The sequence below is a fragment of the Macaca fascicularis genome, chromosome 4 (assembly GCF_037993035.2).
Source record: "Macaca fascicularis isolate 582-1 chromosome 4, T2T-MFA8v1.1".
Classification (NCBI taxonomy): Eukaryota; Metazoa; Chordata; class Mammalia; order Primates; family Cercopithecidae; genus Macaca; species Macaca fascicularis.
The window spans coordinates 171479885-171507034 of record NC_088378.1 but is presented as its reverse complement, the minus strand read 5'-3'; the positions used below and the strand labels follow the sequence as shown (position 1 = coordinate 171507034).

The window sequence follows — 27150 nt, the reverse complement described above, 5'->3', positions numbered from 1 at the left end:
CATTGCTATCCCCTCTGGTGTAAAAATGATTTCTAGAAATACTCCTTCTGCCCATGGTCCTGAGGGCCAGAAGTCATGCTGTGATATTCATTTTCTGTAGTGACCAGCACCAGGAACGTGTGGACAGTAGGGAAGACATAAGGTTGGAAATGTACACAACCAGAAGCCAGTCTATGCAAACGCATAATAGAGATGAATCAGGCACATCTTCAATAAAAAGATCTCTTTCTTAGGTTTTGTCATGTTAGCTTTTTTAAAAATTCTAATGTTCTGTGATCCATTTCAACTATTTACACTTATCAGGAAATGGTGAGATGTCAAGTTAAAAAGTGGGTGAAGGCGAGGTCAGGAGATCGAGATCATCCTGGCCAACATGATGAAACCCTATCTCTACTAAAAATACAAAAATTAGCCGGGCCTGGTGGCACACACCTGTAGTCCCAGCTACTTGGGAGGCTGAGGCAGGAGAATCACTTGAACCCAGGATGCAGAGGTTGCAGTGAGCCAAGATCATGCCACTGCACTCCAGCCTGGCAACAGAGCAAGATTCCATCTCAAAAAAAAAAAAAAAAAAAGTGGGTGAAGGGTACATTATTTTTCTAAATTGTCTTTAGGGGTATATACAGAAAAAAATTTGAAGACCACTAAGTTATCTGACTTGTCTGGGCTTGAAGCACAGAAGGTCTCATTCACATCAGAAGGGGACCTGGAGCAAGATGGCCGAATAGGAACAGCTCCAGTCTCCAGCTCCCAGCTCGAGCAACACAGAAGATGGGTGATTTCTGCATTTTCAACTGAAGTACCGGGTTCATTTCACTGGGGAGTGCCAGACAATTGGTGCTGGTCAGCTGGTGCAGCCCGACCAGCGAGAGCTGAAGCAGGGCGAGGCATCGCCTCACCTGGGAAGCACAAGGGGGAAGGGAATCCCTTTTCCTAGCCAAGGGAAACTGAGACACACAACACCTGGAAAATCAGGTAACTCCCACCCTAATACTGCGCTTTACCAAGGGTCTTAGCAAACGGCACACTAGAAGATTATATCCCACACCTGGCTGGGAGGGTCCCACACCCACGGAGCCTCCCTCATTGCTAGCACAGCAGTCTGCTATCTAACTGCAAGGCGGCAGCGAGGCTGGGGGAGGGGCGCCCGCCATTGCTGAGGCTTAAGTAGGTAAACAAAGCTGCTGGGAAGCTGGAACTGGGTGGAGCCCACAGCAGCTCAAGGGGGCCTGCCTGTCTCTGTAGACTCCACCTCTGGGGACAGACACAGCTAAACAAAAAGCAGCAGAAACCTCTGCAGATGCAAATGACCCTGTCTGACAGCTTTGAAGAGAGCAGTGGATCTCCCAGCATGGAGGTTGAGATCTGAGAACGGACAGACTGCCTGCTCAAGTGGGTCCCTGACCCCTGAGTAGCCTAACTGGGAGACATCCCCCACCAGGTGCAGACTGACACCCCACACCTCACACGGTGGGGTACACCCCTGAGACGAAGCTTCCAGAGCAAGAATCAGACAGGAACTCTCGCTGTTCAGCAATATTCTAACTTTTGCAGCCTCCGCTGCTGATACCCAGGCAAACAGGGTCTGGAGTGGACCTCAAGCAATCTCCAACAGACCTACAGCTGAGGGTCCTGACTGTTAGAAGGAAAACTAACAAACAGAAAGGACACCCACACCAAAACCCCATCAGTACATCACCATCATCAAAGATCAAAGGCAGATAAAACCACAAAGATGGGGAAAAAGCAGGGCAGAAAAGCTGGAAATTCAAAAAATCAGAGTGCATCTTCTCCTCCAAAGGAATGCAGCTCATCGCCAGCAACGGATCAAAGCTGGACAGAGAATGACTTTGACGAGTTGAGAGAAGAAGGCTTCAGTCCATCAAACTTCTCAGAGCTAAAGCAGGAATTACGTACCCAGCGCAAAGAAACTAAAAATCTTGAGAAAAGAATGGAAGAATGGATAACTAGAATAATCAATGCAGAGAAGGCCATAAACAAACTGACAGAGATAAAAACCATGACACGAGAAACACGTGACAAATGCACAAGCTTCAGTAACTGACTCAATCAACTGGAAGAAAGAGTATCAGTGATTGAGGATCAAATGAATGAAATGAAGCAAGAAGAGAAGTCTAAAGAAAAAAGAGGAAAAAGAAATGAACAAAGCTTTCAAGAAATATGGGATTATGTGAAAAGACCAAATCTACGTCTGATTGGGGTGCCTGAAAGTGAGGGGGAAAATGGAACCAAGTTGGAAAACACTCTTCAGGATATCATCCAGGAGAACTTCCCCAACCTAGTAAGGCAGGCCAACATTCAAATTCAGGAAATACAGAGAATGCCACAAAGATACTCCTTGAGAAGAGCAACTCCAAGACACATAATTGTCAGATTCACCAAAGTTGAAATGAAGGAAAAAATGTTAAGGGCAGCCAGAGAGAAAGGTCAGGTTACCTACAAAGGGAAGCCCATCAGACTAACAGGAGATCTCTCAACAGAAAGTCTCCAAGCCAGAAGAGAGTGGGGGCCAATGTTCAACATTCTTCAAGAAAAGACTTTTCAACCCAGAATTTCATATCCAGCCAAACTAAGTTTCATAAGTGAAGGAGAAATAAAATCCTTTACAGACAAGCAAATGCTTAGAGATTTTGTCACCACCAGGCCGCCCTACAAGAGACCCTGAAGGAAGCACTAAACATGGAAAGGAACAACCGGTACCAGCCATTGCAAAAACATGCCAAAATGTAAAGACTATCGATGCTAGGAAAAAACTGCATCAACTAACGAGCAAAATAACCAGCTAATATCACAATGACAGGATCAAGTTCACACATAACAATATTAACCTTAAATGTAAATGGACTAAATGATCCAATTAAAAGACACAGACTGGTAAATTGGATAGAGAGTCAAGACCCATCAGTTTGTTGTATTCAGGAGACCCATCTCACATGCAGAGACACACATAGGCTCAAAATAAAGGGATGGAGGAAGATCTACCAAGCAAATGGAGAACAAAAAAAAGCAGGGGGGCAATCCTAGTCCCTGATAAAACAGACTTTAAACCATCAAAGATCAAAAGAGACAAAGAAGGCCATTACATAATGGTAAAGGGATCAATTCAACAGGAAGAGCTAACTATCCTAAATATATATGCACCCAATATAGGAGCACTCAGATTCATAAGGCAAGTCCTTAGAGACTTACAAAGAGATGTAGACTCCCATACAATAATAATGGGAGACTTCAACACCCCATTGTCAACATTAGACAGATCAATGAGACAGAAAGTTAACAAGGATATCCAGGAATTGAACTCAACTCTGCACCAAGCGGACCTAATAGACATCTACAGAACTCTCCACCCCAAATCAACAGAATATACATTCTTCTCAGCACCACATTGCACTTATTCCAAAATTAACCACATAATTGGAAGTAAAGCACTCCTCAGCAAATGTACAAGAACAGAAATTATAACAAAGTGTCTCTCAGACCACAGTGCAATCAAACTAGAACTCAGGACTAAGAAACACATCAGAAGGGGGACCCTGGTGCTCTGTAGCAAAAGGTGACACAACAGCTGCTTGAACTCTGCTTTCAGAGTTGGGGTTATAGGAGTCAAGTGATAAGTGGAGTTTTGGCTCATGTGCTTCTCATGATGTACCTTGTAAGTCTATAAACTTATCCTGTAGCATTTCCTGGGTTTCCGAATGCAGAGCATTCTCTATGCAGAAACTCTATGAATGCATGCAGAAACACCCCAGCTACAGCATCCCCACACTCATCCCCGGCCCAGGAAGTGAGGACTATTTAGGTAAGAAGGAACAAGTGGGAAACCCTGAAACCGCTTCTTCCTAACAAGAGTTATCAAAAGCAACATCACATCCCTGAATGAACTGCCAAAGACTTGAAAGATGTAGAGATGGCTGGGCATGGTGGCTCATGCCTGTCCTCCCTGTTTCCCTTAACATTTTATATTGGATGTGTTTTATATAAGATGTGACTTTATAATTAGGTCTATGGGTTATAAGACATCAATGTAGGATTATGACTGAACTCGAGTGAACACCAGGACAGAATCTAGAACATAGAACCTCCGTGAGACACAGGATGCAGTGGCTCATGGCACTTCCCCCTTTTGGGAAGAAAGTGAATTCCATTTTTTATGGCATGGGGAATCATTGCCATTTGGAAGTTTACGTATGAGAAGAGGGGAGTGTATGGGAGTTGAGTAACCAGGCAGAGGACTGTGATGTGCACTGAGGATTGAGTCACCAGCAACCATGCATCATCCTAGCATGCCTTCATGTATTATAGGAGCTGGGACGCTAGAGTTTTTACTTTATTTCCCCAACTCCCTTGCATCTAGGGTGCTACAGAGATTTAGATTCCACTATTCAGGAGAATTAGTGCAAGATTAGGAAGATATGTTTCTAATATTCTGCTGACAAGCACCATTGTGCAGGTACCTGGTTTCTCTCTGAAAGCGTGAGAAGAGGTCTCAGTGTCTAGTGACTGGCTTTGTGGAGTACGACAGCACTGCCCAGGGAACCTATTTGCTGGTGTGGGTTATACCAGGGCTGTCACGGTTGTGGAGCTGGCAGCACTAGCAGCAGCTTTCTGCTTGGGGGAGTTTCTTGACTATATCAATCGCCTGTCATGGTGGTTTCCAACCCCGGCAGGTGGCATGGTTCTGGAGCTAGCAGCTGTGGCCACCGTTTCCCTGCGCCACTGGTGTCTGCTGAACTCGAGGAGGGGCGTTAGTTTCTTTAGTTCTTCAGGGTGGCTTTGGGTCATGCTCTTAAAAGATCAGTCTGGAATCTGATCCTTCAGTCTTCCCAAAGAGTCTGTAAACCACTTAATATCCTGCCGCAAATCCCTTTCTGCTTAAACTAACTAGATTGAATTCCGTTCTCTGCAAGCCAGCCTGGGCGATAGACCGCAGAACCCTCTGCGCTGTTCCTCTCCCTACGGATTCTTTTTTTCCCTAAACCAAGTCACTACACGTGGATCTAGAATATATTATTTATTCTTCTCAGCCAAACCACAGGCTTTCCCTTTTAAAAAATCTACTTGAGATTTACCCTCCGTGAAGCCATTTCAGATGAGGTCAAAAACGCTTCTCACTTCCTCTGCAACTGTGACCCAGACACTGTAGTAGGCTTATTGGGGGCTCTAAGACCATTAATCGGTTTCAGAACCGAAGTCCCTGTGCCTCCCGTGGGAAGCACTTTTCACATAAAGTAAAAAGTCCTGTGACCATAGCAGGGCAGACGAGGCCTTAAACACTGCAGTTTAAGGCTGGGATGGCAAAAGACGCGACCACTTATTCCTCTAGTCTTTCCAGCTCTCTCTCTTCTGCTTCCTTCTCTCTCCGGTTCTCAGGACACCCGGCCATTGCCTCTGAGGCTGGATGGGGGCTGAGCACGCCCGCAAGGACATTCGTTCAGGGGAGGACGCCCGAACCTGTCAACAAAGCATCCCTACCTGCAGGAGGCCTGGAGCCCAGCACAGCCCCCAGGCCTGCCCGGGTCCCCAACACGCAGGTGCTCCAGCGACACCGCCCCCTGAAGGCTGCCCCAGCCCTGCGCCCCGCGCTCTCGCTGGCGTTGACTCCACTTCGCCGCTGCGCACTTTCCACTTGGCCTCCAGCGCTGGCAAATCAGGACACAAACACAATCGCACCGACGGCTTACAAGAAACACTTTTCTTTCTTGCTTGCTTGCTTTCTTGCTCTTTTTAATTATACTTTACGTTCTAGGGTACATGGGCACAACATACAGGTTTGTTACATATGTATACATGTGCCCTGTTGGTGCACTGCACCCATTAACTCGTCATCTACATTGGGTATATCTCCTAATGCTATCCCTCCCCTCTCCGCCCACCCCACCACAGGCCCTGGTGTGTGATGTTCCCCTTCCTATGTCCAAGTGTTCTCACTGTTCAATTCCCACCCATGAGTAAGAACATGCGGTATTTGGTTTTTTGTCATACTGAATGGGCAAAAACTGGAAGCATTCCCTTTGAAAACTGGCACAAGACAGGGATGCCCTCTCTCACCACTCCTATTCAACATAGTGTTGGAAGTTCTGGCCAGGGCAATCAGGCAGGAGAAAGAAATAAAGGGTATTCAATTAGGAAAAGAGGAAGTCAAACTGTCCCTGTTTGCAGATGACATGACTGTATATTTAGAAAACCCCATCATCTCAGCCCAAAATCTCCTTAAGCTGATAAGCAACTTCAGCAAAATCTCAGGATACAAAATCAATGTGCAAAAATCACAAGCATTCCTATACACCAATAACAGACAGAGAACCAAATCATGAGTGAACTCCCTTTCACAATCGCTACAAAGAGAATAAAATACCTAGGAATACAACTTACAAGGGATGTGAAGGAACTCTTCAAGAAGAACTACAAACCACTTCTCAATGAAATAAAGAGGACACAGACAAATGGAAGAATATTCCATGCTCATGGATAGGAAGAATCAATATCATGAAAATGGCCATACTGCCCAGGGTAATTTATAGATTCAATGCCATCCACTTCAAGCTGCCAATGACTTTCTTCACAGAACTGGAAAAAAACTACTTTAAAGTTCATATGGAACCCAAAAAGACCCCACATTGCCAAGACAATCCTAAGCCAAAAGAACAAAGCTGGAGGCATCATGCTACCTGACTTCAAACTATACTACAAGGCTACAGTAACCAAAACAGCATGGTACTGGTACCAAAACAGAGATATGGACCAATGGAACAGAATAGAGCCCCCCGAAATAATACCACACATCTACAACCATCTGATCTTTGACAAACCTGACAAAAACAAGAAATGGGGAAAGGATTCCCTATTTAATAAATGGTGCTGGGAAAACTGGCTAGCCATGGGTAGAAAGCTGGAACTGGATCCCTCCCTTACACCTTATACAAAAATTAATTCAAGATGGATTAAAGACTTAAATATTACACCTAAAAACATAAAACTCTAGAAGAAAACCTAGGCACTACCATTCAGGACATAGGCATGGGCAAGGACTTCATGTCTAAAACACCAAAAGCAATGGCAACAAAAGCCAGAATTGACAAATAGGATCTAATTAAACTAAAGAGCTTCTGCATGGCAAAAGAAACTACCATCAGAGTGAACAGGAAACCTACAGAATGGGAGAAAATTTTTGCAATCTACTCATCTGACAAAGGGCTAATATCCAGAACCTACAAAGAACTCAAACAAATTTACAAGAAAAAAACAACCCCATCAAAAAGTGGGCAAAGGATATGAACAGACACTTCTCAAAAGGGGACATTTATGCAGCCAACAGACACATGAGAAAAATGCTCGTCATCACTGGCCATCAGAGAAATGCAAATCAAAACCACAGTGAGATACCATCTCACACTAGGTAGAATGGTGATCATTAAAAAGGAAACAACAGGTGCTGGAGAGGATGTGGAGAAATAGGAACACTTTTACACTGTTGGTGGGACTGTAAACTAGTTCAACCATTGTGGAAGACAGTGTGGCAATTCCTCAAGGATCTAGAACTAGAAACACCATTTGACCCAGCCATCCCATTACTGGGTATACACCCAAAGGATTATAAATCATGCTGTTATAAAGACACATGCACATGTATGTTTTTTGCAGCACTATTCACAATGGCAAAGACTTGGAACCAACCCAAATGCCCATCAGTGATAGACTGGATTAAGAAAAGGTGGCATATATACACCATGGAATACTATGCAGCCATAAAAAAGGATGAGTTCATGTCCTTTGTAGGGACATGGATGAAGCTGGAAACCATCATTCTCAAGAAAGATTTTTCAAAGGAAAACTAAATGAGGGGTGGTCATTCTAATAAATATAACGTGCAATGGTTCAACTATGTGAGAAATCATTAGAAAATGCAGAAAATGTGTTTCCCTTTATCTGCCATTCCCATTCCAATTCACTGCTTTTTTAAAACCCATTTATGCCGTTCTCAGAAGGCTCCTACATGAGCAATATAGTCCAACTTCGACAGCAGTGTCAACCACTTTAGAAAATGAAAAGAGATAATAATTGGCAATTAACAACATCATCTACATTTTAATACATTTCACAAAACTAAAATAAAAATGCAAGGCAAACTAGTTGGTCAACTGTCGTTTGTGTCATTTCCAAAATGACGCCAAAGTCTATGTGTCATTTCCAAAAACTCAATATTCTTTGAGTAATAAAACCAATGCTTTCTCTAACAACTTGTGTGACGTGCCCCCGAATCAACATTTAAGATGTGGAACTAAAACATAACCTGAAGAGATTCCTTAATGGGAAGGTTGGCAACCTTGCCAAGGACATAGACTTGTTCCTGTTCTGACTTCAACTGGTCTTTCCTTTAATGAATGGATTGCATTACACACCTTTTTGTTATGTTTTGCATTCACCTATGCAAAAAATGCTTGTTTCACTAGGAACCAACCATATATTAAAAGAATGTAAACCTATTCTGGTGATAAACAAGAAAAGCTGCATGTGTAGACATGCTCAGTAGACATGCTCAGCATACTTCTCATTGGCCACTGGGTCAATGTTGAGAACTCCCAAAAGAAGTCCCCACCTACATGGCAAAGCTGATGGAGCCGACAAACCGGGAACATCGTAAGTACTAACCATCCTGAAGTATATTCTCTCTTACAAGACGTTGGAAAAACAAACAATGGGCATCGAGAATGACAATACCTTCCTACTCCTCCTGCAATTGTATCTTTTTTTAAAGAAAGACAAATGCTGAAAACCATTGGAAAGGCATGCAGAATTGTATGCAAAGGTCACATTCAGCCAGAAGAGGTGCTCCCAATTATGTTTACTTAAAGGCAGAGGTCCAGACACATTTTTGGTATCCTCATTTTAAAAAAAAGTTGCAGTCCTTAAAATTTGGTAAGCTTCTGTGAACTAAAAGTATCTTTACTGCTACCCAAAATACGTACATATGTGCATGTTTAAAATCCCTTCTTTTCATCATTTTCAGAGACGCTATTTCAATTTCCTGCCCTGAAACATGTGGAATTTCATTTTAAACAAAAATCTCCTTTCAGGGACTTGCAGGCTCGGTGTGGCTGATTGGTGCTGGAGGCCACTCAGGACCCAGTTTCTCACCTTGCCACACGTGAGCTCAGACATAGCAAGTGCCGTGCAGAGTGAGCTCTTGCTCTTCAACTCAGATGGTAGCCAGAAGCCTGGGCCATGTCTTCCACATTCTCTATAGCTGCCACATAGTTCCTGTGTTATCTTTTTTTTTTTTTTTTTTTAAGGCAGGGTCTCACTCTATTGCCCAGGCCAGAGTGCAGTGGCGTCAATCATAGCTCTCTGCAGCCTCAACCTCCTGATCTCAAGCTATCCTCTTGCCTTGGCCTCCCAAAGTCCTGGAATTACAGGCGTGAGCCACCACACCCAGCCCATATCATCGTTATAATACACACAGGGATTAATATACACACAGGGATCCCAGGAACGAACAAGAGCTAGTACATGTAGAGCATATTCTATGTGCCAGGAGTGTATTAGTACATGGAATCTCTCACATATTCTATGTGCCAGGAATGTATTAGTACATGGAATCTCTCACAGCTTTCTCGAAGTAGGGACTGAAATTGCCTCCATTTTCCACCTGAGTACACTGAGGCTTATAGATGATAGTTACTGGGTCCAAGGTAAATGAGCCCCGGGGTCCAACCCGGCACCATTATGCTTAGCATTATATTGTTTTCTTTTTATAACCGCCTTTAATTAACTAATCAGGCACATTATTCTTCCCTTAGACCTGTATGTAGTCGACAGTCAGTAAATGTGAAATAAGGATGATGGTTGCAAAGCCAAATAACACCAATGTGCTCAGATAAAAGAGTTTTTAAAATTTAGTTCATACTGAAGACCTTTCTACAGTGAGTTATTTCCAGAGTTTTACAATTAACTTATAAATTTAGACTATAGGCCAGGCACGGTGGCTCATGCCTGTAATCCCAGCACTTTGGGAGGCCGAAGTGGGCAGATCACTTGAGGTCAGGAGTTCGAGACCAGCCTGGCCAACATGGGAAACCCTGTATCTACCAAAAATACAAAAATTAGCCAGGCGTGATGGTGGGTGCCTATAATCCCAGCTACCCAGGAGGCTGAGGCAGGAGAATCACTGGAACCCAGGAGGCAGAGTTTGCAGTGAGCCGAGATCACACCACTGCACTCCAGCCTGGGCAACAGAGCAAGACTCTGTCTCAAAAAAAAAAACCAACAACAACAAAATTAAAATAAATAAATAAATAAATAAAATAAATTTCAACTATATTTCAACTTAACTCATAATCAAACATTTCAGCATTTATTTAACTATCTCAGGTTAAATTAAATCTAAATGGATCATGAAGTCTTTGTGCTTCCCCTGAAAATGAAAAACGAGGGCTACATAATTTTTACATGTGAAAGATTTAAGCTTTACAATGCCGTACAACAAAAAGATTTCCCATTCCAAGACAGTGCTCCCAAGGAAATTAAGCTTTCTTTTCTCCACCATGATAGTTTACTAAAACAAGCAAACAAACAAACTAAACTTTGAAAAGAATAATAAGTTTAAAAGAGTAGGAGAATGCATGAGTTCACGCTTTTATGTAATTGACATACCACAAAGGGGGTTCAGGCAGCGGCAAGACAGTTAGACCAGATAGTCTTTATTGCCTCTGTTTGGGTGGTTTGGATCTGTGTTCCCTCCCAAATCTCATGTTGAAATGTAATCCTCATTGTTGGAGCTGGGGCCTGAATCATGGGAGAGGATATCTCATGAATGGTTTAGCACCATTCCTTTGGTGCTATTCTCGTGATGGTGAGTGAGTTCTCTTGAGATCTGGTAGTTTAAAAGTGTGCGTGGCACCTCCCCACCCCCTTGCTCCTGCTCCCACCATGTGAGACATCTACTCCCTCTTTACCTTCCACCATGATTGGAAGCTTCCTGAGGCCTTCTCAGAAGTAGATACCTCTGTATCTTCCTCTACAGCCTGCAGAACCATGAGCCAATTAAACCTCTTTTCTTTATTTATAGCAATGCAAGAACAGCCTGATATACCTCTCCATTTTTCTAGCTTTTTATTGAAATATATATATTTGAGATAGAGTCTTGCTTTGTTGCATAGGCTGAAGTGCAGTGATATGATCTCGGCTCACCCCAACCTCCACCTCCCAGGTTCGAGCAGTTCTCCTGCCTCTGCCTCCCTAGTAGCTGGAATTACAGGTGCATGCCACCACACCCAGCTAATTTTTGTATTTTTAGTAGAGATGGGGTTTTGCCATGTTGCCCAGGCTGGTTTCAAACTCCTGACCTCAGGTGATCCACCCATCTGGGCCCCCCAAAGTGCTGGGATTATAGGTGTGAGCCACCATGCCCAGCCGAAAAATATATAAAAAGTAGAGAGAATATTGCAATAATTCCTCCTATAGCCTTCACACAATTCAACAGTTATCACTACATTGTCATGTATTATTTATATATATAGCTTTATCTAATTCTTCCCTCCCTCAATTACCTTGAAGTAAAACAAGATACATCATTTCATACAAAATATTTCAGTAGGTATTTCTAAAATATAATGACTCTTTTTAAAAAAAGCACAGCTATATTATAATTATCACACCTAAAACAAATAACAGCAATTTTTTAACATCATAAAATTTCCTGTCAGTGTTTAAATCAATCATTTCATCATTTCTTTTTATGTTCTGTTCAAATCAGGCCAAAAGTCCATGCATTATAGTTGATTGATATGTTTCTTAGCACATTTTAAATCTATAGTTTCTCTTTCTCTTTCTTTTTCCTTGTAATGCACTTGTTGAAGAAGTCAGGTCATTTGTACCATAGTGTTTTCTATGATCTGAATTTGCCGATTGTATGCTGGTGATGTCATTTAAAAGTCCCCTGTACTTCATGTAAGCTGATAATTATATATAGGTCCTTGATAAGGTTCACTGTAACCTCTTCTGAGGTTGTTCAGCTTTATGATTTGCCCTTCCCCTTGAAAAGGTGCCTCAGTTATGCCATTTCTAACTACTATGAATAAGGATGCCTTTTTTCTGTGAAATTCCTTAGTAGGGAAGATACACAAAGTCTTGCATGGTCTAATGGAAAGAGCACAAAATTTACAGCCTAACAAATTTCTGTGAAAGACCCACTGCCTATAAACTATGTGATCTTGGGCAAGCTATTTACACCATAACGATTTCATTTATAAACTAGGAACAGTAATGATTGACTTTTGAAGTTGTTGCAAGGAGTGGCAAGAGAAGCACATATAAAGCATCAATCACATCATAATTTTTTATATGAAGTGCGGAAATCTATTTCTTGCAATTCTGGAAGCTGGAAAGTCCTGTCACGAGGCCGGCATCTGGCAAGGGCCTTCTTGCTGTGTTGTCCCATGGTGTGGAAGATGGAAGGGAAAGAGAGTGTGTGTGTGCATGAGAAAGACAGGGAAGAAAGAAATGAAAATATGAAACTTTTCATTCATTTAACCATGAAATAGTGATGGGCATAGAATTAAAACATCACTAGGACCCAATTATTAAAGCTATTACTCACATGATATCAACATTCATGAGTGCAGAACCCTCATGACACAATCACCTCTTAAAAGTCCCACTGTTGCATTGAAGATTTAGTTTCCAACACATGAACTTTGGGGAACACATTCAAACCGTAGTACCTACCATATCATGCTGTAACTTAACCTAAGTTCTCAGTTTGCATGTTCATGTGCATACATCATCTTTTTATCCACACAGTCATGCTCTTCCTGCACCTGTATTGCTACTTTCCTTTCCTACACACAATTTGAGAACTATATTTTTAAATCATCACAGATGGGAAGATTGTTTCCTGAAAACAGTCTTTTTTCAAATGACATCCCCAGAATTGGGACCATTTTGACCCTAACAAGCCTGCCCCTGACTTGAAAGGCATGCCTTCTGAGTACAGTGCTTGTCCTAGAAGCTGGTCTTGTCCTGGGAGAGGCATGTCAGTAGGCAGAGCCTCAGGTGGGCAGGATGGCAGGTTGTAAGACAGAAGGCAGGAGAGGACTTGGGGCAGGCATGGGATGGGATTCAGGCATGAGCAGCTCAAGAGCTGGGACAGATGGAGTCAAGGCACAAAGGGCTTGCTGGAAATTGGGAGCCAGGCATTGAATAAAAAGTCAGGGCTGAGGGTTTTGGTAGCTGGGTTGAATCCAGAAGGTGAGGGCCTGGAACCAAGACAGCTAAGCTCAATGCTGTATTGAGAGCCCAGGCAATGTAATATCTCAGGACCCAGGAGAGAGACCTTCTGGGGACCTTGCATGAGACTGTAAAGCCAGACTGTCTGGGTTTAAATCTTGGCTCTGCCCCTTATAGCTGAGTATCTGGGAGCAAATTATTTCACTTCTCTGTGCCTCGGTTTCCACATCTGTAAATTGGATGACTATAATAGTACGTTCCTCATGGGGCTGTTTAAGTGGGTGAAAACAGGTAAAGTTCTTAGAAGTGGTAGTTGGCCCATAGTGCCATCAGGTTCAGCTATTTTCTTTTAGAAGTTAACCATTAGACCACTTTGCACATGGAGGATTCTTCTCCAAGGGTATGTCACAGGCCCTGAGCAGCCTCTGATGCTGCTGGAAGGGGAGCTTATCTTATCTCCAATCCAGGGGAGACTTGGCCTTGGTTAGCAAGATAAATTTTTAACAATGCGTGTTATTACCCTAACACTATGGAGATATCAACAATGGCTCTATTCTCTTCCCAGGATGTTCCTCTCCAACGTGTCCTCCTAACTCCATGCGGTTTTCAACATTTCAGTCAACCATTACCTCTTCCAGGAGGTCCTCCCAAGCCCCCAGGCTGAGCTGCCGGCAGCTGCCCTGTATTTTGTGTTATCAGCATTTATCTAAACACTCTTAGTTTGCCTGTTTCTCTTCCTCACTAAAATGTGAGTTATTATACTCAGATAATGCCTCTGTGTTTTTTATTTAAATGCTGTTTTCATGTTAAAATATTTCATGCAGAAAAAATTATATAACTGACGCTTAAGTACCCACCACCAAAATTAAGCAAAATTTGATAGTTTGTCTATTTGGCTTCATCTTTCTTCTTAATAAAAAAATAATAATGTTACCAACCAGATAAAGTCTCACCTCCCCACTTCCCTCATGCTTTCCTTTTCAGAGGAAATGCCCATCTTACAGCATGGTTTTGTAATTTATTTCACACATATAAATTCCTGATCAAGATATACCATTGCATGTATTGGATCTTTAAGGTCTACGTAAATGGCATCAGGCTGTGTGGATACTTTTGCTACTTGCTTTTACTTGCTTTTTTTTTTAAACTGATGTTTTTGAGATTTACTCATGGTGTAACATGTACCTTTTTTCATGATTTTAATAGTTGTATTATATTCTTTTCTATGAATAAATTACCATTTATTTAGCCATTTTCGTACTCAGGGAAAGTTGACTTGGTTCCTTTTGCTGCTTCAAACAGTGCTCCAGTGGACAACTGTGAGGATCCATCTTTGTGCACACAAGTCTGTGAGCTAACACTTGTCAGTGTTTCTCTGAGGGAAGAGATGACTCCACATTCCTTACTCCCAACACAGTGCCTGAAATAGCAAATGACCAGTCAATGTTTGTTGAAGGAAGAAATGAAAATATGAAACTTTTCATTCATTTAAGCATGAAAGACTGATGGGCATGAAACTAAAACATCGCTAGGGCCCAGTTATTAAAGATATAATTATAGCTATGCAGGAGCATTTACAAATGTGAATGGGCTGCTATTTCTTGGCTTAAACCACAGAAATTCCTATTCAAATGAATTATGGGGGAAATGAAGATATAATGCCAGAGAAAAGCGGTCACTCCCTGTGTTGACTTTAGCTATGTATCCAGTTCAGTTCTGAAGACAGAGCTTCAATTGTTATTGCAGATGAAACTGAAGGGCCAAGTCAACCACAGGGCTCTGATTTATGGCACTATGAGTTGCAAAGGGATCTAATACCTTGCATTACAATGAGGCCTTATTCACTTTCATGTGAATGATCAGGAGCTGGATCAGGCATAAACAGATACACTTTGCCTTAAGAGGCTACTTGGGGCATATGACGCCACATGTTGGAACAACATTGAGATCACTGAACTGCTTAAATGAAACATTATTCAGCTTCTGATGCTGCTTTAGAAACTAAATTATAAAACTTCATAACTTTGTTGTTTTCCAACTTTCCCAGGTGAGAATCTCCCACATGCAAAGATAATGTCAAAAATCCATCCATCTCAAATCATGGAAATACCTGTGCTTTCCTTAACTAAATCATTAGCAATAGAGATGAGATTATACTTATACCAATTAGATCCACTCCATAAAGCTAAGCAGAGAATTAGCTTTCCCATAAGTCATATGAAGGTGAATAGCACATGGGAAGGTAGATGCCTGAACTTTCCTCTTAAGAGGAAAGAAGCAAGGGATAAATCCTGAGAAGACAATCAACTGTGTCAACTATAGTCCACCCCTTTAACTTCCTGATATCCATACTCCTCTCACTCATGCCTACATGAAATGTACTCAATGTAACTCCAATTCTCTGTGTAATGTACAGTCTTCTTCATCAAGTAGTTTCTCATGTTCAAACAATACACAGAAAACCCAAGAGAGTTGTAATTAAAAACCAAAAAATTTGAGTATAATATAGGAGGTCAGGAAAGAGCAGCATGTTTGTTGCAGTTTGAAAAGCTAAATTGTAATGATCATGTTTTTAAAGGCACTGGAGAGATGCAAAAGCAACAAGAATTAGATGAACTAAATTTCAAATAAGAAAGAAGCCCTTTCAAGGTAATCCGAGGATCACTGGCCATTTTTTTCCCAGGAGCATTTCCCAACTCCAGCCCCCAAAAGAGGTACTAGGCTGGGGTAAGGAGATGCCATGAGAGCTTTTGGCAGTTGCATCAAACCAGCCCAAAGAACTGGAAGTGAGAGAGGGCCAAATGCAAGGCTGGCTTTCCTTATTTGTCATTGGCTGAATGCAGGGGTGGTGTAGAAGACTGGGGAGTTTGGCCAGAAAGATAGAATAAAATCTTCCACAGTCTTGCAGTGCTGTGAAGATAATGTCCTGCTAGAGAGAAGGAGCCTGGAACAGGAAACAACAGGTCTTCATTACAACATGTTTATCAGATTTTGAAGCTACATCTAGCAGCAGGGGGAAAGAAAAACTAAGCTAAAACCTCGGAATGGCAAAACTTCTAAGGCTGAAGAGAGAAAGAATAGCTAGGCTCAATTCAAAGCCTAAAAGGACCACACCCAAGGAATAGGAATTAACCAGAACTGAACCAAGTTTTACTAAAACTACAAACTAGTCCCAACCCAGCTCAGATCCTGTTTTCATTTAAATAATTATAGGATGCTACACAGAAGAAAATGAAGATCATTCCCGATGGAAAAAAAAAAAAATCATATGGAGCCAGTGTAGTTCTTTTACGTGTGAGCATACAGCAGCAAAGAGACAGCAAGAGATGATCAAACATCAAGACAGAAACGAACAACAGAGGCAAACTGACCAAAAATCCAGGGTTTGGAATTAGAAGTGAAAGATATTCAAATAGGTAACATTACATTCAAGAAAGTAGAGGAAAAGATGAACAGAAATCAACAGAAAGTACAGGGAAAGATGAATGGAAATCAACAGAGGATTAGAATCTATACAAAACAATCAACGTGCTAAAATTGAAAAACAAACTGTCTGAAATTAAGAATCATAATTTCTTAATTTCAGGTGGGTATCATAAAAGGCTGGGAACAAAAGAAGTCCAGTTAGAGATAAATAGAAAATACATACACCAAAGCACAGAGAGGAAAAAGAAGGTATGTAGAGGACATAATTTGAAAACACAATGTATATGTAACCAAAGTGCCAGAAGAAGAAGAGCAAAAGATCAGAGAAGAAGCAATACATGGGGCAGAAGAAATAATGGCCAAGAATATTCCAAAATTTATGAGAAGACATCAACACACAGATTTTAAAATCTCAAAAACCCAAAGCAAGATAAATCACAGAAACCACATCTACCATCCTATAATCAAACTACAGAAAAACCTGAGAAAAATGACAGTTACAGGAAGAAAAGACACATTACCTTCAAAGGAGCAGCAATAAAACTGACAGCCGACTTTTCAACAGAAACTGAAAACAAAAAGACAATAGAACGACATCTTTACAGCGCTGAAGGAAACTGCCAACCTTGAATTTTATACCCAGTAAAAATGTTATTTGCAAATTAAGGTGAAATATGGTTGGACAAGATGGCTCATGCCCTGTAATCTCAGCACTTTGGGAGGCTGAGGCAGGAGGATCGCTTGAGGCCAGGAGTTTGAGACCAGCCTGGGCAATACACCATCTCTCCAAAAATAGTCCCAACTACTCAAGAGGCTGAGGTGGAAGATCATTTGAGTCCAGGAGTTCAAGGCTACAGCGAGCTGTGATCCCACTACTGCACTGCAACCTGGGTGACATGAGCAAGACCCTGACTCAAGAAAAATTAATTAATTCATTAATTAAAAGTGAAATAAAGACACTTTGCTGACAAACAAAAGCTGAGAGGATTGATCATCAGCACATTGGCACTACAAAAAAATGCTACAGGAAGTTCTTGGGTTGAAGAAAAATTGTCGTAGACAGAAACATAAAACTGCAGCAGAGAACTGAAGAGCACTGGAAAGGATATGAAATATCTGCGCAAGGCCAGCTTTGAAGGAATGGATCCTGGTGCATAAGGCATAAGCTTTGTAATAAGTTTTGAACTCAGGAAGTGTGGGTCCTTCAATTTTGATCCCCTTTTTCAAGAATGCTTTGGTTATCCTGGATCCTTTGAATTTCCATATGAATTTGAGAACCAGTTTGTCAATTTCTACAACCAAATCAACTGGGATTAGAATACAAATTGCTTTGAGTTGGTAGGTCAGTTTGGGAGGAGGTATTACCATTTTAAAATATTAAATCTTCTGATCCATAAACACAGGATGTCATTCCATTTATTCAGGTCTTTTTCAACAATATTTTGTAATTTCAATATATGTTTTTTTTTTTTAATTTTGTAAGTTTATTCCTAAGCATTTCATTCTTTTGTAGCTATTTAGATTTCAGAAAGTGTGAGTCCTGGCCTGAAACGGTGGCTCACACCTGTAAACCCAGCACTTTGGGAGGCCGAGGCAAGTGCATCACCTGAGGTCAGGAGTTTGAGACCAGCCTGGCCAACATTTCTGCTAAAAATACAAAAAAATCTACTAAAAATACAAAAAATTAGCTGGGCATGGTGGCTTACGCCTGTAATCCCAGCACTTTAAGAAGCTGAGGTGGGCAGATCACCTGAGGTCGGGAGTTCGAGACCAGCCTGACCAACACGAAGAAACCCCATCTCTACTAAAAATACAAAATTAGCCTGGAGGGGTGGCACATGCCTGTAATCCCAGCTACTCGGAAGGCTGAGGCAGGAGAATCACTTGAACCCAGGAGGTGGAGGTTGCGGTGAGCCAAGGTTGTGCCATTACACTCCAGCCTGGGTGATAAGAGCAAGATTCCATCTCAAAAAAAAAAAAAAAAAGAAAAGAAAGAAAGAAAAGAAAGTGTGAGTCCTTCTAGTTTGTTCTTCTTTGTAACTGGAATTGTTTCTTTTCTTGCTCCTTATTTTTAAGTACCAGTTGTATGTTTTTAGATTTGAGGTTACCATGAGGCTTGCAAATAATATCTTATAATCCATTATTTTAAACTGATGACAACACTGATTGCATAAACCAACAAGTAAAAAGAAAACTAATGAAAACTCTATACTCCAACTTTGTCTCCCTACTTTTTACCTTTTTTTTTTTTTTTTGAGACAGTATCTCACTCTGTTGCCCTGGCTAGAGCACAGACAGTCACAGCTCACTGCAGCTTTGACTTCCTGGGCTCAAGTGATTCTCCCACCTCAGCCCTCCGAGTAGCTGAGACTACAGGCACACATCATCACACCCAGCTAAATTTTTTGTAATTTTTTGTAGAAACAGCATTTCACCATGTTGCCCAGGCTGGTCTTGAACTCCTGAGCTCAAGTGATTTGCCTGCTTTGGCCTCCCAAAGTGCTGGGATTACAGACGTGAGCCACCACACCCAGTCTTTTTAACTTTTTGTTGTTTTTATTTATATCTTATTGTATTATGTCTTGAAAAGTTGATGTAGTTATTTTTTCTGATCAATTTATATTATCATCTTTCTACTTAAAATATGAGTAATTTATACACCACAATTACAGTTTTATAAGATTCTGTGTTTTTCTGTGTGCTCACTATTACTAGTGAGTTCTGTGCCTTCAGATGATATCTTATTGCTCATCAATGTTATTTTCTTTCAGATTGAAGAACTCCCTTTGGCATGATTTGTAGGACAGATCTGGTATTGAGATTCCTCAGCTTTTGTTTGCCTGGGAAAGCGTTTACTTCCCCTTCATGTCTGAAAGATATTTTCACCGGATATACTATTCTAGAGTAAAAGTTTTTTCCTTAGGCACTTGAAATACGTCACACCACACTCTCCTGGCCCGTAAGGTTTCCACTGAAAAGTCTACTGCCAGACGTACTGGAGCTCCATTGTACGCTGTTTGTTTCTTTTCTCTTGCTGCTTTTTGGAAACTTTCTTTATCCTTTACCCTTAGGAGTTGAATTATTAGATGCCTTGAGGTCATCTTCTTCAGGTTAAATCTGCTAGGTGGTCTAGAACTTTCTTGTACTTGGATATTAATATCTTTCTCTAGGCTTGGAAAGTTCTCTGTTATTATCACTTTGAATAAACTTTCTGCTCCTCTCTCTCTCTCTCTCTCTGCCACCTCTTTAAGGCCAACAACACTCAGATTTGCCCTTTTAAGGCTATTTTCTTTTTTTTTTTTTTCCTTTCTTTTATGATGTCTTTGGTGGTTTTGATGTTTTTGATGGTTTTGGTATCTGGGTAATACTGACCTCAAAGAATAACTTGGTAACTACTCCCTTCTATTCTTTTCCTTTTTTAAAAAATAATTTGTATTAACTCTATTTTAAATGTTTGGAGAATTAAAAAGTGAAGCCTTTTTGGGCCTAGGCCATTTTTGTGGGAAGTTTTCAAATTGCTAATTCAACGTCTTCATTTTCACAGGTCTATTTAGGTTATCTATTTCTTCTTGATTCAGTTTTAGTAGTTTGAGTTTCCTAGAAATATGTTCATTTCATCCAAGTTTTTTGAATTTGTTAGCATATAAATGTTTATAGTATTCCCTTCCAATCCTTCTTATTTCTGTAAGGTCAATAGAATTGTCATCTTTTTTATTCCTGATTTTAGTAATTTGAGTTTTCTCTCTTTTTCTTGGTCAGTCTAGCTAATTGTTGATTTTGATGATCTTTTCACAGAAACAACTTTTGGTTTTGTTCACTTTCTCTTTTGTTTTTCTTCTGCTTCATTAATAGCCGCCCTAATCTCTATTACTTTCTTCCTTTTGCTTGTTTTAGATTGAATTTGCTCTCCTTTTTTCAGTGTCTTAAGATGGAAAATCAGGCTAGTGATGTAAAATCTTTCTTCTTTTTTAACAGAGGTATTAACAGCTATTAAATACCCTCTAGACACTGCTTTAGCTGCTTCCCATAAGTTTCAACATCCTATGTCTTCATTTTCACTCACCTGTAAGTGTTTTGTAATTTCTCTTGTGATTTCTTTATTGATGTATTGGTTATATAGGGATGTGTTTTTAAATTTCCACATATTTGTAAATTCCCCAAATTTTCTGTTATTGAGTTCTAGTTTCATTCTATTGTAGTCAGAGAACATACTTTATAGGATTTTAATTTTTAAAAAAATTTGTTGAGGCTTGTTTTATGAACTGGCATATTGGTCTCTTATGGCAAATGTTCCATGTGCATTCGAGAAGAATGTGTATCCTGCTGTTCGGTGAAATGTGTATTTCATAGACCTAGTTGATTTATGGGGTTGCTCAAGTCTTCTACTTCCTTGCTTCTTCTACCTCCTTCTGCTTTGTTGTTCTAGCCATTATTGAAAGTGGGATATTGAAGTCTCCAACTGTTATTGTTGAATTGCCTGTTTTTCCTTTCACTTCTGTTTTTGCTTCATGTTTTTAGGAGGCTCTATTTTTAGGTACATATGTGTTTATAATTATTACATTTTTCTGATAAATTTTATCAATTTAAATGTTTGTCTTTGCCTGTAGTAATTTTTTTTTGTTTTACAGTCTTTCTAATATTAGCAGAGCTGCCACTTCATTCTTATGGTTATGTTCGCATGATAAATGTTTTTCCATCTTTTTACTTTTTACCTATTTGTATTGTTGGTTCTAAAGTGTGTCTCCTACACACAGCATATAGTTAGATCTTATTTTTTTATTCAGTCTGAAAATATCAGCCTTTTAGTTGGATTGTTTAATCGATTCACATTTAATGTTATTTTTTAAAGTTGGACTTATGTCTGTCATTTTGCTTTTTGTTTTCTACGTATCTCATGTCTTTTTTGTTCATCTATTTCTCCTTTACTGCTTCTTTTGCATTAAGTAAATATTTTCTTGTGTAATATTTTAATTGCTTTAATAATTTTTCACTGTATTTTTGAGTTATTTTCTTAGTGGCTTTTATATGATTTATCATATACACCTCAACTTAGAATCTACTTCAGATTTATATTAACTTAATTTCAATAAGATATAGAAGTGTTGCCTCTACATAGCTGTATACCTTTTTATCCTTTTTATGTTATTTATGTTATTTTATATACATATAACAATAATTGCACATATACATATATATAACAAACCCAATGGTACAGTTATACTTATTGCATTACATAATTTTATGTCTTTTAAAGAAGAGAAGAAAGGATAACAAGTTTATAATTATGAAGTTTGTTATATTAACCTTATTATTTACCATTTATAGCTCTCTTCATTTGTTCTTGTACATTCCAGTTGCCATCTTGTGTCATTGTCTTACACAAATACAGCTTTGTTCACATTCACGTCATTGGTACTGTTCTTGTCAAATATATTACATTTCTATATGTTTTGGCTCAACAATACAATTAAATATATATTGTTTTATACCACTGCTTTTGAAATAGGTTAAGAGAAGAAAGAATATTCATTTATTTTATAATTACATCCATGTCTTTTATAGAAATATCCATGTCTTTTATAATTACATACTTATATTTACTGATGCCCTTTTTTAATGTAAACTCAAAACTCCATCTAGGGTCACTTGTCAACCTGAAAATTTTCCCTTGAGTATTTTTGTGAGGGGGGTCTTCCAGCAATAAACTCTCTTAGTTTTTGTTTATCTGGTAATATTTTTATTATACCCTCTTTTTTGAAAGATTTTTTTTCTGGATGTAAGATTCTTGGTTGAATTTTTTCTTTTAGCACTTTAAATATGGAATCCCATTGCCTTCTGGATGCCACTGTTTCTGATGAGAAGTCAACTGTTAATGTTTTGGAGGTTTAACATTTTTAATATGATGCATCTGGGCATGGATATGTTTGTATTAATCCTACTTGGAGTTTGTTGGGGTTCTTGGATATATTAATTTTTTATCAAATTTGATACATTTCAGGCATTATTTCTTCAAATATTTTTTTCTGCTCTTTCCTTTCCCTCTTCTTCTTGTATAATCATCATGTATATCTGTACACATTATGGTGCCCCACATTTCTTTGAGGTTTTGTTCATTTTTCTTCATTTTGTTGTCTCTGTTTTTTATTTCACAATCTTTATGAATACATCCTCATGTTTGCTGATTCTTTTTTTCTGGCAGTTCAAACCTACTGTTGAACTCCTCTTGTGAATTTTCTACTTTGGTTATTATACTTTTCAACTCCAGAATTTCCATTTGAATCTTTTTAATCAGTTCTATCTCTTTATTGATATTCTCTATTCAATGAGACAGCATCATCATTTCTTACTTCCTTAAGCATGATTTCCTTTATTTTTTGGATATATTTGTGATGGTTATCTTTGTTAAGTCTTGTGTTTGGGCCCTCTGACAGTTTGTGTTATCTGCTTTTACCTCCCCTGTATGAGTCTCCCTGTCATGTTTATTTGTGTGCCTCATATTTTTTTCTTGAAAATTGGACATTTTAGATAATATACTATAGCCACTCAGAATACTGATTTTCCCTGAAGCCCCTGTGTCTGAAGATTGTTGTTCTTTGTTGTTTATCTGTTTAGTAATTTGGCTGGTCCATTTGAGTGAAGTCTACTTTTCCTGCAATGTAAAGGCACTGATGTTGCTCCTTGGAAAGCACAGCCTTGAGCATGTGCATAGTCACCATGGGATGACAGTGGTTTTAGCAGGGTTCTCTTTCACTGTTTGTTTACTTGATCTCTCTGTAAGCTGTCTATGTCTCTTGATATCTTACTCAACTGTTAGATTCTACTAATTGCCTGTTGGTTGCTCTGTTGTTTGTGATAGTGCCCTGGTGCATAAATTGCTCCACGGTCTCAGTCAATCAAGTTCAAGCCCCTTTGCAAGGATAGTTTTTGAGCTAGCTTTGAGATTTTGCTTTTGTTTTTGTTTTTGAGCCTCAAGAAGGCCCTTCTTAGATGTCTGTTTCCGTGGTTCTTTTTTTATAAGCTATAGCTGATCCACAGTTTCACTTGTTGCTCTCATACAGCTTCCAGCCTCTTCTTCACTGCTTACCACCAGAATGTCTATTGTTTTTGAGAGCTCCCTTAGGCATGAACTTCCCCCACATTCTGTTCTAAATAAAGTCAGTTCATTCACGGAGAGCTTCAGAGTTCTCTGTTCTTAAGGCCCCCTTCCTGTCAGGCAAAAATCTCTCCCCACTGCTTATTTCTCTCTGAGCAACACCCCATCTTTATGAGCAGCATACTGGGCAGGGAAAGTAGCTTCTCTGATCTGTTGGCCTTGCCTCCCCCAGCATGAAACTTCTACCCAGTGAGTGAGCTGGGCAAAAGCAACTGGGGCCACAGTATTCTTAGCCTGCCACATCTGGGGTAGAGCTTCCACTCTATGAATAAGAGCTGTATGGAGGAAGGGAGCCCCTGACCTCAGCCACACTCATATAGAATTTAACCTATTCAACACAGAACTTGGAAAGATGTGAAATGCCGGTGGCCTGCCCCTCCTGGATAGGTACTGTAGCCCCTGACTGAGAGCTGGTGGGAGAGGAAGCCCCATGTCTTGGGCACACACACCTGCTATCATGATGAGCTGGTGGGGAGAGCAGGTTGTGGCTTAAGTTCCACAGACCCTCGCTCTTCTTACAGAGATTTAGTAGAGTTTCTTGAAAAAATGATTTGGCCGGGCGCGGTGGCTCACGCCTGTAATCCCAGCACTTTGGGAGGCCGAGGCGGGCGGATCACAAGGTCAGGAGATCGAGACCATGGTGAAACCCCATCTCTATTAAAAAATACAAAAAATTAGCCGGGCATGGTGGCGGGCGCCTGTAGTCCCAGCTACTCAGGAGGCTGAGGCAGGAGAATGGCTTGAACCCGGGAGGCGGAGCTTGCAGTGAGCCGAGATCGTGCCACTGCACTCCAGCCTGGCGACAGAGCGAGACTCCATCTCAAAAAAAACAGAAACAAACAAACAAACAAAAATATTTGTTAATTCATGTAATGCTCTTAAGACAACATCCAGAAGTTTTAAATGGTTGAACTTTTACAACATAATTTTAATTAGCTATGGTTGTTCTGCTAGGGAACATGTCCACGGAGCGCCTCACCCCACCATTCCAGAAGTGAGTTCATCATATGTGCTTATTTAAGCATAATCATGCTTAGGGGAGAATATTCAAGAAATTGTGTACAGAAGGATGGAGGAGGAGATAAAATTACTTTCATTTAATACCAATCTGTATTGGAATATGTTTTTTCCTTTTAAAAATAATAAAATGAGCAATTTCAAAGCAGATCATAAAATATCATGCAGATTCTGCCTTGTCTGGTGAAGACTTGCTGTAGGAATCCGCAGCTATCTGGTGAGATGTCTGACTATCCTGAGCCCGCCATGCTATAAGGAAGCCCAAGCCACATGGAGAAGCCCAGCTAAGCCAAGCCATCAAGTCATCTCAGCCCACATGCCAGCCCCAGACATTTAAATCATCCCCAGCTGTTCAGCTAAGGATCAGACGTTGTGCAACAGATACGAGCTGTCCTTGCCATGTCCCAGCCAAAATCTGACCCACATAACCTGTCAGACAAAGAGAATGGTTGTTTTAGGCCCTGCAGTTTGGGGTGGTTTATTACACTGCAAAAGATAACTGGAACTGAGGGTAACATTCAGAATGTGTTCCAGTGATAGTTCTGTTCTCAGATTTGCTTCCTTCTCTTAGACCTCCTGATCAGCAGGTGGAAATTAAAAGAGCATTGTGAGATGCTGGAGAGATCCAGAACCACTTGCCATCAACGCTGGGGAATCCTAGCCAGTGAGCTCGCAGGAGTTAGAGCAGTTTTTTTCAGTTATAGCAGTTACAGCCTCTGGCCAGGCCCCTCAATTCTGTACAGATGCCAGTTCCTACAGTTGTAGATGCTAAAAAAGGAAGGGATACAATGAGGTAGGGGGCTGAAGTGTTGCATAAGGTAGAGTTTACTTGGTTGCATTCACTACAGTCCAGAGATCTGGTGCCTTCTCTTATTCAGGTAATTGAGGTCAAATTACAATAAGGAAGTTGTTTGGTGAGCAAAGAATCAAAGCAAGGGGTATTCATAAAAATGCCAATGTTTAACGGGGATTAGATTCAAATAGGCTGTGGCAGACCCAGCTGCACAGAGGCACAGGTGAGCAGAGCAGGAGCAGGCATCCGTGGGCCGCCCTTTCTCTTGGTCTGCTTTCTGATTGAGGATCATCTGCAGATGTGTTCATAGCTTTCCCTGGGTTCACAGGGACTTCCTATCACCGATTGTCATGTGGAATTCAGGTACAGTATTGCCAGATCCTCTGACTTTTGGAACAGAGCTAGAAATCCAGACTTTAATTTAAATATTCCTGATTTTAAAAATAATGATTCAGAATGTTTGGAAACACTATGTGGACCCAATAAAACACATTTGCAGAATGAATCCAACCTGTGAGCTGCCAGGTTGCAACCTCTGGGTGAAAAGTTGGGTCTCCTTATCGTGTGTGGGCATGGCCAGGCCTGCTCATGGATAAGCCCCCAGCAGGCATTAGAGGGAAACTCCTGGGCCCAGAGAAAGGGAGGCAGCCCAGCAATCGCTCCACATAAACCTCAGCGCCCCTCGCGCCAGGCTTGGGGGACATGGCTCACCGAGGAGAAGCGTTGCCTTCTATGGTTGTCTCTGCTGTTTCTGGGGCTGATGTGGCTGGAAATATAAAAGGCAGTGAGCACACAGTTCAGCATTCCTCCACACTGGCAGTCGACCCACGCCGCGCGGCCTGCCAAGAGCAGGGAGCTTGGGCACGGAGCTGAGAAACTCACAGGGACAAGAGGAGCCACAGCTGCCATCCACACCCCATCTCTTTGCACTGCTGTTTCCTACTTCAACGGCAAACAACTTAAAGCAAGATTGCACCAACGAGGCCCAGTTCTTGCCCATCTGCAATCCTGGGCCAGACTTTACGGCCTGGAACAGGAACAGGCGACTTTGAATAATCCTCACTCAGTGATTTCTCTCCCACCCCAGGTTTCCCAGCGTGCACGACTGCCCCCAAGGCATCCACTCTCAGCTGAATGAGCTCCAGGCCTTGCACCCACAATGGGCCCCATCTGGACCAGCAGCTTTGGCAAAAGACCCGGCTGTATCCTTTCCCCATATAATGACCTGATGGCCACAGCTCTGAGTTTCCAGAACAGTTTAAATTATGAATGAGGAGTTCCTTTATCAGATCATGATCAGATTTTCTGGCTCTGAAAATTTCTTCGATGGCCCCAGAAGGGCAGTTCCCACAGCAGAAAAGGCAAGGTGCCCGACCCAACCTTTGTCAGTTCTGTGTCCCTGAGCTCCACGCTAACCCTCCAGGAGTCTCAGCTTTCTCATCTGTGAAAAAAAATACAGCAGAGCCTTCCCAGCCGTGTTCTGAGTGTCTTCTAAGGGTCTGGAGAACGCAGGGAG

At 40.9% G+C, this 27150-nt stretch overlaps 1 long non-coding RNA gene across 3 annotated transcripts in view; it reads right to left on the bottom strand.

Annotated features, from left to right (window-relative positions):
* LOC123572869 (uncharacterized) overlaps window positions 1–26568 on the bottom strand; it is a 30793-nt gene extending 4225 nt beyond the window's left edge. For 2 of the 3 annotated variants that reach the window (XR_012434338.1, XR_010586581.1), the window contains exons 1-2: window positions 26346–26568; window positions 14484–14665 (exon numbers count right to left, since the gene is read on the bottom strand). This is a non-coding gene — a long non-coding RNA (uncharacterized lncRNA). Of the gene's footprint in view, window positions 1–14483; window positions 14666–17192; window positions 17240–26345 lie in introns of all 3 variants that reach the window. The other variant, XR_006697404.2, reaches the window with a different exon arrangement.
* Window positions 26569–27150: the final 582 nt, after the last annotated feature.